General features: G+C 40.1%; 1 protein-coding gene across 7 annotated transcripts in view; it reads right to left on the reverse strand.

Annotated features, from left to right (window-relative positions):
• Nucleotides 1–10,674, reverse strand: part of STAMBPL1 (STAM binding protein like 1) — a 145,475-nt gene extending 134,801 nt beyond the window's left edge. For 3 of the 7 annotated variants that reach the window (XM_031652195.1, XM_031652194.1, XM_021943463.2), the window contains exon 1: nt 10,281–10,443. The gene's annotated coding sequence lies outside the window, so the exon portion shown is untranslated. Of the gene's footprint in view, nt 1–8,295; nt 8,457–10,040 lie in introns of all 7 variants that reach the window. The other 4 variants (XM_031652193.1, XM_031652196.1, XM_031652192.1 and 1 more) reach the window with 4 other exon arrangements.
• Between the last annotated feature and the right edge of the window lie 525 nt (nt 10,675–11,199).

Raw genomic sequence — 11,199 nt, forward strand, 5'->3', positions numbered from 1 at the left:
CTGTGGTTAGCCATTTTTGGATAAATATATTTGATCCGTGTGGAATTTATTTTTATGTAAGGAGTGAAAGAAGAATATGGACCTTTCTTGACCGCTAGGCAGAATGGCCTTTTTCCTTCTGCCTCAATTATAACTGGGAATTGACTCCAGTTATCTAAAATATACTTAACTTACTTAATTCCCAACTCTTCCCAACAAGGTGATCTGCCCTAACGAGGCACTTAGTACATAATTATTAAATGCAAATACTCTGGAAGCGATGGATAAAGTTACAGAGAAGAGAGGAATTGGTAGCCCAGAAAGGAAGCAAGTATGCAACACTGGAATGAGGAAACCCTTGTCCAAACTGAAGAGCAATGAAAGAAATGGAGAAGGACAAACAGTTATTGGGGAAGATTCTGAGGAAAAACCATAGAACTTGGAAGCTAAGTGGCTGTAACGAGATACAGGAGCATAAATAAGCAAAGATATTGTAAATGTTGACATCTAAATGAATTGGACATGGTGATGCTTCTGACTTCACTATCAGAAGGTGAAGAATTGTCTCTTTCATCTCCATGGATGGTACCAACATCCAGTCATTTACACAAAATCTGGCAAACTCTGATATTAGCAATCCTGCACCTACCCTTTCCCTTAACCCCACATCCATTCTACCATCTGAATGTGCAGATTCAGATTCGCCTTCCAAAGCATCTCTCAAAACTGCAGGTTTTCACCATCTTTGCAGGGAGGCTCTTTAATGTACACCCCACCCTTTTCGCTGCCTGCATTGCTAGAATTGCCTTCTAATTGTTGTATTTGTTTCTGTCTTGCTCCCCTTCGATTAATTCTACCTGGCGAAGAAACTACCTGTGGTGATCTTTAAAAAATCTGATTCAGATATTGCCATTCCTTTGCTTAAAGCACTTGAATGATGTTCTATTGTTGTTAATATCCTATATCCTTAATGAGTCCCACAAAGCTGGGTCTGACCAGACTGCCTCCTTAGAGCCTTCTTTCACACCACCTCCTCCACTGGCTTCTTTCAGTTGCTGAGATGCACTATGCAAAGTCAATGCAAAGGCACTCCATCCTCAGTTCACACTTCCACTTTCTACCCATCTTTGCAGTGTTAGCTTAAGCATCTCTTTTTCAGGCAACTTATTTTTGACCATCATCAGACTAGGTCACTCTCTTGATTACATACTCATGAAGAAACATCAAATAAACCCAAATCAAGGCATTTTCTACGAAACAATCAGCCAGTGCTCTTAAAAAGTGTCAAGATCATGAAAGACAGAAAGACTTAGGAACTGTTGCAGATAAAAGAGACTAAGGAGGCATAACAAATGAATTCAATGCATGATCCCCGACAGGATCCTTGTCCAGAAGGACTTCGGTGAAACTTGAATAAGATCTGCAGATTAGACAATAGTACTGTATCAGTGTTAATTTACTGGTTTTGACAACTACTGTGGTTTTGCAAGGTGTTAATATTTGAGGAATATGGGTAAAGTTTGTATAAAAGCTTTGTGTACTATTTCCAAAATCTTTTGAAAGTCTAAAATTATTTTTAAATAAAATATTTTGTAAATGCTTGAATAGTACTTTTAAAAATCTTTTCAACAAGAATAAAAAAGTTTGCACCACCGACAGCTATAATATCTATTATCTCTAAACTATAGGAATCATTTGCATAACAGTAAGAAAGAGTTGAGTAAAATGGGCAAGTGACATGAGCAAGTAATAAGAGAAATATAAACAGTTAAGTCACAAGAAATAAACATCTAAATTCACTAGTAATTAAGAAACTGAATTTAAGCCAGGTATTTAAGGTATTTGATTGATAAAATTTACATGATTTGTCCAACTCAGTATGGATGAGGATTGAAAAAATTGTCAAGTTTTAAAATAATATGCACTCATGTTGACTAAGCAATTCCAATTCTAAGATCTCCCCATAGATTTCCCTGACCATTTAATATATACACACACACCTGCAGCATGGTTTTAAAATATTAAAATTTTGGAAATAAAAATAAATAGCCATCAAAAGAGGAATATTTACAATAAATAACCTCTATAGCATATGAAGCTGTTAGAAATGACTTATATCTGTTTGTACTGAACCAGGATGTCATCCAAGTTACAGCATTAAGTGAAAACAGCTAGCTATGGAATAACATATAAAACATAGCTCCACCCTTATAATATGAATGCACATGTATTCATTACGTATACTGGAATTTTTCAAGAAACAAGTCTGGAACAACATTTACTGAATTTTTTTCAGCTGTTCTCTCAAGGGTGGGATTATGAGGGACTTTCACTTTTTATTTGTTCGTTGCTATCCAATTTGTTATAAGTATGTATCACTTTGTAATCAAATTATACTTTTTTTAAAAACCTACAAGTTTTGAATAGGTTGCCCTGAATTTGAATCCTAGCCCTGCCAATTTCTACATGTGTAAATTCTGGTAAATTACTTAACTCTCTGAGTCTATTTCTCTGGCCCAAAGTTAAGAATAATTGAGGTTTCCTTGCCTCACAATATTAAGGTACTGGTAGTTGTACCAATTATTCAAGGACTTCCTAAATCCTGGCGTGAGGCTGAGCTGGGTGGTCTTAATGTACACACCATAACATCAATAGCAGAAAAAAGCAATTTACCAAAAAGCTATAGACCTTCAGGAATACAGAGTTGGAGAACCCTACTGCATAAACCCTTGAAAATCAGTCCTACCAAATTCTGGGCCCCAAGTCCTCACCCTTGTTTCTTTCTGCCTTTATGGTGACAAACCAGCCTGCTTCACCCACCTGTTCCTTGATCCTTTGTTTCTGGACCAGGTACTGTGTGTATCTAGCTCAGGTGTGCACTTGTTTGCATCCAGTTAGTCCCCTGTTCAAAAACTGAACTGCAGCAACCCAGTGCCTGCCAGAAGAGGTCTAAACCCTCGTCAGCCCTTCAGTGGCCTCTGTTATCTGAGCCTTTCCCCTTCTCTGTGTCTTCCACTACTTATGTAAGAATATGTCTTCTCTTACATTCCTTTGATCAGAACCATCTCTGCCCTATCCAAATATCTGCCACTCAGAAGAATGTACATTATCTCTAAAAATTCCCACCAACCCTGTGGTATCTTGATTCCACCCATCAAAAGATAGATCATATCAAGACTAGGAAAGGCAATATATCGTACCTTCATGAGAACTCCAAGGCAGCACTGACATATATGTTATTACATGAAAATGTCTATTGAAATCAGGAGGAACAAATGCTCAAAACATAAAAGTAGAAGAAAGAATTTGAATATAAGATTAGATTTAGCTCTTAAGTAGATTCTTCTCAAAAGGGTGGTTTACTGAGCACCTACATCAGAATCTCCTGAGAAGATTGCTAAAAGGAAGGCTGCTGGGCGTGGTGGTTCACGCCTATGGTCCCAGTACTCTGAATGGTTAAGGTGGAAAGATCACTTGAGCCCAGAAACTCAAGATCAGCCTGGGCAACACAGTAAAACCTCATCTCTACAAAAAAAATATTTAAAAAAAATAGTTAGGTGTGGCAGCACAAACCTGTAGTCCCAGCTACTTAGAAGGCTGAGGTGGGAGGATCACTTGAACCCATGAGGTCAAGGCTGCAGTGAGCTATGATCACACCATTGCATTCCTGCCTGGGTGACAGAACAAGACCCTTGTTTTAAAAAGATAAAAAGGAAGGCTGCCAGGCTCTACCCAAATCTTTTGAATAATCATCTCTAGGGGTGGGATGGGGGACATTTTCTTATTTTGAGCCTAGTTTGAGAATCACTGCCCTAGTTACCTAAGTTATTCAATAATATTATATTTGACAAAAGAAAAATAACTAAGTGTGCCATAAGAATATGATAGTTATATTTCTTTCAAGATCCACATTTTAATTTATTGAATTTTTCATGAATTGAAAAAAAAAAGTTCTACACCCACCAATGATTTTGAGTGATTTTCATCTTATTTATTAATTAATTTATTTAGCTTACTTTATAGATTAAGTAAGCAGTTTCTTTGCCCAGGTTAATGGCAACATTAGCATAGGAAGGGCATATTTCAGGCCTCTCTTTCCCAATCTCGTTCCATCCACCATGTCCATTTGTTCCTATAGTTAAAGAAAACTTATCTTGTGGAACAATTTATAAACCAACCTTTCAAGGACAGAACAGATTGGGAAAAAAGCCAGAGTCAACCCACCAGAAGACTGAAGCATGGGCCCAAAGGCAGAACGACTTCTCTGTATTTCTAGTGTTAAATGATAGTTGTAGTGACAGGATAAATAGAATCACAGGGTCCTTAGATGAGCCAAATTTAGCCATAATCATCATTCCTGGCTATAGTTTTTCCTACACTTTTAATTAAACGTGCATAGCTGATGAGTGCACTAGCCAGGCAAGTTTGAAATGTAACACTCTCAAAGTGAACCTGCAGCTGAGCCTGTCTCTGAACACAGGCAAATACAAAACAGGCAGGCAGGGTTCACAGGGAACTAGAAAGGGTTAAAAATGAGTCATCATTGGCTTCCTGTTTCTAAATTAACCCAGAGAAGCATCAAATCACACAATTAAAATGAATAACTCCTGATGGGCCTCTTAACAGTTATCTCTTGCATGAGCTTTTGCTGAATCTGGTTCAGTTACTGTGATGCCACTGAAACCTAAGTATCACAACAGTTTACAAAACAAAGAGCCAAATTCACCAAATCTCAGATTCTTTCATCTTTAATCAGATTTAGACTCATGAAATTTAAAATGTTTCTTTAAAAAGAATTGAACTTTTGCCAAATAATGTGTAATTTACACAAAAAGGTAAATTAAAGGATGCAGAGTATATTTTTGACAGTGAGATTTCAAAATTTCCATCAACAAAATTATTAGTGTTTTATACTTGCATGCTGGGTACCGAGGATAGCGACTGGAGCAAGAAAAGTGGGGGCTTGCCCTCATGGCACTACAGGGTTCCAACCATCTCCAGAGTAAATCTATCATCTTCAGTGTAAAATTAGTACCCAGAGGATTGCTAGTTTTCCTTGACGTTTTGGTATTTTGTAAGCAATGCTTTTATTAAGTTCTTTATTAAAAAGTGTTCCAATTTGCGTTTTCACATATGCTTTAAAAAATTGATTATTTTGTTTTTGTTTTGCCTAATACTGTTGGCATACACAACACATATATCTCTCCTAATACTCAATGATTCTTTGCTGGAGGCAAATTCAACTTTAAACAAGACCAAGAAAAAGTTTCACCTACTTAGAAAAAAACAATACTAGCTATAGATTTCTGAGAGTTATAAGAACAAACGTTTATAAGAATTAATGCAATAAAGTCAATATACGGGAGTCAGTGATGGCAGATTCCATCCTAAAGCTCTGAAGGAGTTAAGAATTGCTTAGTCTTCACTGCTACAGGATTCTTCCCACCTATAAATAAAATCTGGCTTCTTATAACTAGACATAATTACTTCAACAAGTCAAAGAACAACTAAAACTTGCTTTGCCATTACTCTATAAAATATTCTGAATACGCTGAATTAAAAGATGGTTAGAAATGTCATTCTCACTCCACCACAGCTTACAATGGGAGATATCTGAGACTCTGGGAGTGTGGAGGTAAGTGGATGGCATATAAGCTTTTCAGAATACTAAAACTTGCCCCAGAATCTGACACATTATATGAGGGAGACATAAGAAACCTTGAGTATAAGGAGAGACATGAGTATTGTATATGCCAACTGTGTTAGGGTAAAGATCCAGAAAATAATCCATTTTTAAAGCATATATGAAAACACAAATTGGAGCACTTCTTAATAAAGAACTTAATAAAAACATTACCTACAAAATACCAAAACATCAAGGAAAAACAGTTATAATCTGGCTACTAATTCTACATTGGAGATGACAGATCTACATTGGAGAGGATTGGAACACTGAATCTCTATGAGGACAAGCCCCTACTTTTCTTGCTCCAATCAGTATCCCCAGCACCCGGTATGCAGTATAGGAGACAGGGATCCATACAAGTCAGGACAAGAGGTGTTGGAGTCATACTGCCTGGGTTTGATGGCCAGCTCTACCATTTACCAGCCTATGATGCTGAGCAATTCACATAGCTCCTCTGTACATCCATTTTTTAAATCTGCAAAATGGTACTTAGGCATAAGGTTATTTAAAGAATAATAACAAGAATAACAACGAACACATATAGCACTTAATTTTGTGCCAGACATTGTTCTAAACACTTTGTATTTACAGCTATTTATTTAACCCTCCCTAAAACCTTCTGAGATAGAAACTAATGTTTCAATTGAAAAGCAAGGAAACTGAGACTCACAGAAGTCAGTAACTTGTCCAAGGATACACAACTAGAAAGTGGGGGGAAAAAATCCTGTTTCCAACCACTCCATCACCATTGAGATAAACTTGTGTTAAAGCAGTACAGTGCCTGGCATATAACACATCTTCAATAACGAACAGCTATTAATAAATATTAGTCAAACATTCGCAAGATTCTGAGGTTACACCAGGGCTCCACAGGAAAGAATGCTGCAATCCACTGGTGATGTCCCTGTGGGTGTGGAAGGTATTAGTGATCACACTTGTGCCACAGGTTTTCGATCTCTTTCACATAAAACAAAGAATCCTGATATCTGCCTGAGGTTTTCTTTTCTCCATCGCAATGGGATCTGAGATCAGGCTGTCACCATCAGACACTGGATTGTCGCCTCCACTCGCTAATACTAATCCACTCTCCACCCAACTGCCAAAGAGTTCTTCTGACAAGATGCTTTTCGCACCTGCTCCCTTTCAAGGAACCTACAATTGGCTACCACCTCAAATCAAAATTCCTCCCCCAGCTTTCAAGGGCCTTAATACGACATGGAGGAAACCTGCTTTTAACTCCTGTTCAAGTGCTCAAGAGCCTACTTATCAAATAAATACTTGATAGGAATGGCCACGTTTCATTATGCAGAGAATAGCAGTGTTTGTGCTACTTCAGAACAGTGATAAGCAGTTTTTTATTTTACATAATATTTTACTTCTATGTATTTATCTTTGGACATAGCCCAATTTTAAAAAATAAATTGAGAATCTTATTTTACTTTTGTTCAGAATGAAACAAGCTTGATCAGAGAAGGATATAAAAGGAGGAATTTCAAGAATAAGATTTGCATTATTATTATCCACTAGAAAGTTAATATCCAGGTAAATTTCAGATAGCTTTCTAATCTGTCATCCTGAAACTGGAACCTGAATAACTGGGAGACTTTCTAATGATGGGAGATGGAAAGTCAGAATTAAAACAAACAAAAAAAAGGAGTCATAACATCCTTAATATTCAAGACAATGGACCCATTTCCAAAAGAGTACCTTGAAAGGTTAACTAGAGCAAATCAAGACATAAGAAGTACTGGTGTTTATATCAATGGGCTTCTTTTAATAAACACAAGTTACTAAGTAACCACCAAACACAAGTTACTAAGTAACCACCAGTCTAATTTAATGTCTCTAAACCAACCACATCAATAGAAAAAATAATATGGATTTAATTTAAAAGTTAGAGAATCAAACAATATGTGTTTTGAAGACTCAGCAATATGCCAAATGTTAAATTGGCCTGTCCACTTGACATGCAGAGATGCAAGATTGTACTAGAAGTTAATCTGATTTGCTTAGAAATGCAAATAATTTCTCACAAAAGCCACATCCAGATGTAGCTACATCCAGATTATTCCTGAGTTGAACATTCTGATGTCAACTCAGGATTTCTGAATGTACATTCACACGTTCAACTGGACAGTTCACATGTTCAGATAGCTGGAATAAGCAAGTCAACAGGTACCAAGAGTATTTTTTGTTTGTTTTTGTTTTGTTTTCGAGTTTTGTTTGTTTTTGTTTTGTTTTGATTTTATTATTGTTTCTTCAATCGAGGATGTTGGCCTTCTTAGTTGATTATATGAACTGGGATTCAATTTGATGGAATGTTTGGTGACTCATATAAAGTTATGATTTAAAAAATCAATAGCAAAAGAGGTGATGTAGTTTGGTTAGGAAGACATTCTAAAATTTTTCATTTATTTAGCAAATATTTATCAAAGAGCTGCTATGCATCAGCCCTAAGGAATGGAAAGCTGGCTCTAATACCTTCAGGGATAACCATGAGTCATTTCCTGTAGTTTCAGTTGAAGCCATCTATAAATCTTTCATAAGGTCAAGAAAAAGATGTTAGTAGTAGACAGAATTGTAAATCCGGTAGATTAATTAAAATGTCTCTAATTGGTAAATGTACCCACCAGGAAAGCACCTAGCACTTCCTGGACGGAATCTACATTATTTTCTCTCACATTCCTTCTACTTCTCATGTTTTGGGCAAGAATTATCAGCCTTCTTTTCTTGTAAAATGTAATCTCATTTCTTGGATTGTAGCAGTAAATTCTTACAGCTGGGAAGGGTCCTAAAGGAAGGAAATGATCAAATGGTGTTAAGTCTTATGTGCTGAAAGTAAGAAGAGGGAACTATTATTAACAATTCTTTATAACTATTTTTATCAGTCCTTCTTAGGAACCAACCCCAAAGACACTCTCTCCTCCAGAAGCAAATCTCTCTACTGAGGACATCCTTAGGAAACAGGTCCCTCATTACTCCCTTCAAGCCTCCCACAAACTGTAAGACTCCTATGAAACAGGGAAAGAGTACCAAGAAACAGGCCTTGAAGGCTGAGATAGGGGTAAAGGACTTAGGTTATCTGCCTTATAATTTAAATTTTGGTGTTTACTTTACAGGTGGGGATAAGAAAACAAGTTTCTTCTTGAAATTCCCAAGACCCAGTTGCTACATAAATTACAGCCAAAGTATATGCAAAAGTAGATTCTCAGTGGCAATTTGCTGTATGCGTTTCTGAACAGAAAACAATCAGCCAATTCATTTTCCAGGTAGATTCCAATAACATTTCACGCTTTGAATGGAGAAGCTCTCATGGTGCAAATGGTAAACAAAAAGAGACTACTGCTCAGCGACATTAACTTGTATTAAAAATAAAGATATGTACAGTGTAGTTACACAATGCCCACTATAATCCAGTGGCAGAGTATATTTTTGAAATACAATGTAGCATCCATCCTGAAAACACAAAATTTCCAATGGAAACAAGGTCGGGATAAAAACAAAACACGGTGGCTTAATTTCTGTGTAAAACAACCGTCAAAATCCACCCTCAAAAATATTGACACGGACAATCAAACATTCAGGTATAATTTATCAGCTGGAACAAATCTACGTTAATGACCTTGACAGGGCCTTAAATCATGAGACCATAAACCGGCATCCTAGTGATACCTACTATGTCTTCGGAAATAGCTTAAAATCCAGGACTTCATGTTATTCTCAGTAATGAGCAGGATGTTTGGAAAGCAGTGTGCTCACTGGGGCTTACTTTGAAAGCTGTCTTTTTTACTTACTACCGAACACAGATTTCCAGGAAGCAGGCCACCCCACCCCACTTCCCAGGCACTTGATTTTTTTTTTTTTTTTAAACCTCTAGATTGGGTTCCGTTTCCTGAATTACTTATTCCTTGTATAAATTTTATTTTAAACTTCAGCAATTATGGCACCTTCGGCTCTGGGGGTATCAGCAGCGTGAGTTGTTTTAGAGAAAGTTCTGAAAAAAAAATATGTTTTGGAGACATTCCATTTCTTTGTGCATCTCACTGGGGGCTTTAGGTGAAGGCTTTAAGTTATTCAGGTGCGGCGCAATGTCTTAGTCGCTCATAAACGGCACAAAAGTAACATCATCTGGAAAGGCATGGCACCTGCTCGGCCAGGGTAAAGGTCCGTTTTTCTAACCCTCGCCCTTCCCTCCTCCACACCGCGCCGCTAGAGACGACAGTGCAGTGGTCTCTCCCAAGGTCGACATCATCTCCAGGGCTGCAACCCAGGGCTGAACCAGAAAAACAGGCGCACCCACGTATAGGTCAGGCCAGAGTCCCGCCCCGCCACCAGCAGCCAGGGCTTCCTGCCTCCCTATCAAGGTGAAACTAACCCCGAGGGCCCCGCGGAGAGGCGCATGCAGGCGGCGCCGATGGAGGCGGCCGATCGCAGGACTGGCAGGAAGGAAGCGATCAGCCGCCAAAGTGCCTTTTTCCTCCCCCGGAGCCAGCCCGGGACCGGACGCTGCCAGCGGAAGGGCCGGCGCGCGCCAGGCCACGAGGCACACGCACCCGCCGTGCGTACTTCCCCGTCCGGTGCGCGCTCTCACTCAAGCGCGCGCGCCGCTACTCACCAGCAACCCTGGGTGTCCGCAGCGCGCGTGGGACGGCGACTGCGACGGCTGCCCCCGCGCCTGCCGTGTGGCCTTGGCATCCGTCCGGCCGCTGCAACCCGGGCCGCAGTGGCTTTTTCTGGAAGGCGTTGCAGCGGGGTGATACCGGCACCCGGCGACTAGGCGTCCGCTCGTTTGCCTCGGCCGTGCCTCCTCCCCCTTCTCCTGTGCCGACCGATGGAGCTTTGCTGGTTCCACTCGCGCGGGCTCCGTGCGTCGCTCTCCTCCTCACTGTCGGACACCTCAGCGCAGGGGATGAACAGCTTCCTCGCAAACCCACGCGCAGGCCGGCCGACCCCGAACCTTCAGCAGCCGTCCCTGCTGCCGCTGCTGCAGGAAAATAAATTGTCACTGCGATGGTCCCGGCCTCCCCTGCCCCGGCCCCTGGGTGCCGCCTCCGCCTCTGCCTCCGCCCCCTCCTCCCTGGCGGCGGCGGCGGCGGCTTCCCGCATTCTGCAGAAAAAGCCCGCAGGTGGAAGGAAGCAGGGCCCCTGCGGATGGCCTAGAGCGAGAGTGAAGCGGTTGGGTGCCACTTTCGCATCTGAAATCCTGCACGTCTTCTCTCCAGCCCGGAACCACCTAAAGTCCCTTTTGCTCCACTATCAATTTCACCGAGATAGACAGGAGTGGTGCCTTTGAAGACTGCACAGTACACAAGCCTTGATGCAGCTGACCGTTAAACTGTCACTGGAGTCTGGGGAAGGATAGGGTTTTGGTTGAAAATCCCGCTTATACCTCATATCAGGAATTCCTTTTTGATATTTATCCACAACTGGCTACGCCCACCATGAAGCACCTTAGTTCTTCCCCCTACCCCCAATTTGTGTGTACTTGGAAAATACGAATTATTAGAATATCTCTTGGATGTTATGGTACTATC

This window comes from Papio anubis, chromosome 11 (genome assembly GCF_008728515.1).
Source record: "Papio anubis isolate 15944 chromosome 11, Panubis1.0, whole genome shotgun sequence".
Taxonomy (NCBI): domain Eukaryota; kingdom Metazoa; phylum Chordata; class Mammalia; order Primates; family Cercopithecidae; genus Papio; species Papio anubis.